Source organism: Nothoprocta perdicaria, unplaced genomic scaffold, assembly GCF_003342845.1.
Source record: "Nothoprocta perdicaria isolate Ctin4 unplaced genomic scaffold, notPer1 scaffold_76, whole genome shotgun sequence".
Lineage (NCBI taxonomy): Eukaryota > Metazoa > Chordata > Aves > Tinamiformes > Tinamidae > Nothoprocta > Nothoprocta perdicaria.
Window position 1 is genome coordinate 281,789 of NW_020456043.1, and position 3,936 is coordinate 285,724.

Below are 3,936 nucleotides of genomic sequence, written 5' to 3' on the forward strand. Positions count from 1 at the left end.
AATGCCTCCCGTTCCCGGGATCCTTCCCTTTTCCCAAAGGTTTATTTTTAAGCTCTGCTTTAACCGGGAGGGGGCCAAGACGGGAGGGAAAAGTTGGTAGCAGAGTCGGGGCACAGCTCCATTCTATACCATACATACATATATATATATATATGTGTGTGTATGTATAAACACCCCCCCCGGGATGGTTCATTTCCCCGGGCTACCCCTCGGCCCCGGCAGGCGCTTCTTGCGCGGCCGCGGAGGCCAGGCCGGGTCCCCTGCGCCTAAAAAAAAATAAATTAAGTAAAATAAATTAAAAAGCACTTATATATTTTAATATTTTATTGTTATTATATACCCCCTCCAAGCCTTGTACCACCCCCTCGGGGCAAGACGGCAGTGCAATCTCTGCTGCCCATCACTTTAATTATGCACTGAGTTCATGTGCTCTGGTCCAGAACGGGTACCTATATATATTCACACACACACTATATATATATATTAAAAGTGGCTCTTTGGATGTATATTCTCGTGTCATCTCGACGGCTGCTCCTGCTCGCCCGCCTGTCCCCCCGCCACAGCAGCGGCCTGTTTTTTCCTCCCCCTGTTGTGTGTTTTTATTATTTTCCCCCTGGCTTAGATGTGTCAATCACTCTCTCCCTGCCATTGGTTGGAGAGTTTGCGTCAAAAAGTTGCCAGAGAGGCGCTTTCTCAGCAAAGCTCCCCGAGAGAGGTAGAGACCTCAGCTCCAACGCACCCTGCACTCGGTTTTTAAAAATAAAAGCACTCGAGCAGCTCCGGCACCCGCCACCTCTGTATGTACCCGGCGCGGACCTCGAGCATCCCCGCATCCCTCTCCCGCTCCATCCTTCCTTCCTCTTTTTTTTTTTTTTTTCCTTTCTTTTTATGATTTTTTTTTTTCTCCAATTTCCCCCCCTCTCCGGTGCATGCGGCGAGCCCCCTAACCCCGCGCTTTGTGCTCTCTCCCCCAGCCCAGCCCCTGCCCCGAATTTGGCGAGGAGCAGGGCGAGCCCCCGGCGCCCCCCGGCTCCCAGGTAAGTGCGACCTACCCGGCGGCTTCGTTTCGATTTTATTCTATTTATTTATTCCATTTATTTCATTTTCCTTCTTCGAGGGCGGCGTGTGTGTGTGTGKGGGGGGGACATTCGCCGTCGGGCCTTTTCTCTCCGCGGGACAAAAATAAATAATAATAATATATATATGCAAAGATATATATATATATATATGTTTACATACGGTGGGAGGGAAGCGGCCCCGCGGGGGCGGCCGCTMGCCCCTTGCGCGGAGCCGTCGCGGGTGTCGCCTCTGCCCCGGGGCCAGSGGCTCCAGGAAAAGGCGAGCGGGTAATTGCGGGGGCGGGGGGGCGCTTCCCGTGGATCTTCTCCCCGCGATTTATTCCACCCGCGTGTCCCCCGTGGGCAGGCGGAGATCGGCGCGGATGCTCCGCGCCCGGCGGCCGCTTCCCCGCGCTTTCCTCGGGGGCATATAATAAACACGCGCATAATACACACACTCACATATATATACATATATATATATATATATATATATATATTTTTTTTTCCGGCCTGATCCTTTGCGCTTTTACTCTTGCCTGTCCCCGCCGGGACTTTCGCACATAAACGGGAAGAAGCGCCTTTGATTCCCGCGGCGCCTCCCTCGCTCCCGAGGCGGGCGCGCAGCAAAGTAAATTCGCCCAGGTGACCGCGAAGAAACATTAATAAATAATATAAATAAATAGAGAAAATAAATATAAATAAATAGAGATATAGAAAAATATTTWWWWAAAAAAARKKGGRAAAAAAAAAGAGGTTGAGGTTGGAGCTTTCCCCCCCGCTCCCTCGTCATTCCCGGGCTCGGGAAGCGCTTCCGAAGGGCGCAGGGCCGCGGATAACGCGCTGCGCTGCGCTGCGCGCCCCGCCGTCTCCCCGGCCAACTCCGAGCGCGCAAGTTACTTTAGCGCCCMGCGCCCCTTTGCTGCGCGGCTTTATTCGCACGTGGGAGCCGGCGAGGAGCTACGCTTTGTTGTTATTAATTATTATCACTAAAAATGACGCAGCTCAKATATATATACATGCATGTATCTGTCTCTCTCTATATCTATATATATAGATATATAMAAAAGCAGTTTAAAAGCAGCGGAGGGAGCGACGGGGCAGGCAGCTGCGCAGGGCCCAGGCGGGGGGCGAACGCGGTGCATCCATCCCTCCCTCCGCGGAAATAAATAGAAGAAAAAAAAATACGTATTTTTGAAAATGCTGCAAAATCGAGCTTTTACTAAAAAAAAAAAAAAAAAAAAAAAAAAAAAAAAAAAAAAAAAAACACCTCTTTTTGGCTCTCTGCTCTGCGGCCTCCCTCTCTCCCCTCCCAGGCCCCCAACTTTCCCCGCGGAGCGCGGCCGCATTTTGTTGCCTCTCGTTTAATGAGCGCGAGCGCTGAGCGGAGCCGCGGCCGCGGTGCCGTAATTAGGGAGCGTGTGCCGCCCGGATTATCTCGTTAGTTTATCAAGAAAACATTTATTATAATTAATTCTCGGACGGGGTAATTATTATCGAGCGAGGGCAGAGCAACTGGTAGGCGGCATCTCGGCGCGGGGGGGCGGCGGGGGGCGAGGTGACAGATTGCGGAGCGGGGCCGTTGCTCCGCGCCCGCCTTGAGCTCCAAAACACTGTGGGGTTAGGTGCTGTTTGCTTTATTTTTTACTATATATATATATAGTAAAAAATATATATATATATATATAGGGGGGGTTTGCCGTGGTTCCCCCCGCCCCGTTTTTATTTGTTTTTCTTTGGATTTTGGTGGTTTTTTTTTTTTTTTTTTCAGTGCGGTGGCGGGCGCGCAGCAAGGTTGCACCCCGCGCAAGGTGCGCGCCCGCGGCCCGCGCGTCCCGGGCAAAGTTTGGCAGCGCGTTCCCATAGGAAGGAGGGCGCTGGGACGGGGCGGGCAGCGCGCAGGCCCCTCGTGGGCGCGCAGCCCTCCGCGGTTTTGCCTCTGCGAACTCGCCTCGMGAAACGCGCGATTCGGGGGTGGTTGCGTGGAAAAGTTTTTTTTAAATTCCGCTGTGCATATATTTATATATATAATATATATATTTACCAAAGCTTTCCTCGAAAKGAGCGATTTTTTGAGGAAAATATTTTTTAAAAAAGAGAAATAGTTTAAAAAAATGAATTTTCGGATAGAACCGGCCAGTCCGACCCTGTGAAGCCGCGGGCTGGTGCCTTTGTCCACCTTGTCTTGAAGGGGCCCGTGAGGTTTTGGGGAAGGGGGGCACTCGAGTCGCCTCCTCCTGCAGCTGCGGAGAGGGGGCCCCGGCGTCCGGGCCGGGCCGGGGGGCAGCCACGCAGCGAGCTGTTTGTTTAGCTTTAGCGGCGTAATCAAGAGTTTCTTGAAAGCCTAATAAATCTGTTACTTGCCTCCAAATCTAATTACCCGCGGTACTAATTAGGTGCAAATGGCCGGTGGAAATTACTGCAGACGGGGAGCGATGGCGGCAGAGCCGAAAAGTTTGGGCTCTTCCCGAGCGGGCATTTGAGCTCTGAAATGCAGCAGGGAAGAGGGGGGAAAGAAGAAGGGAGAGGAGGAGGAGGAGGTGGGGGGGAAAGGTTTGAATGTTGCCCAAACCTGGGATAATTAAAGTCCTTGCAAGAGACGAGGGCAGAGATAGGTTTCTTGAATTGTCCCTTTGTTTCTCCCCCCGGGGCTTTGTCATCCGCATTATTTATTTAGCCGGGGGCTCCTTTGTGGCGGCCGATGGCCCCAATCAAGTTTGGCTGGGGACAATTAGCCGCTGGCCGGCCGGGGAGCCCATGCAAATGCCCGCGCCAGCGATACAATGCGAGCAGTTGAAGGCATGGGGGGGTTTTGTTAGGCTGCAGAGCGGGCCGTAATTACTGCAGGGGATGTCACAGCCCCCTCCCCGCCACCCCC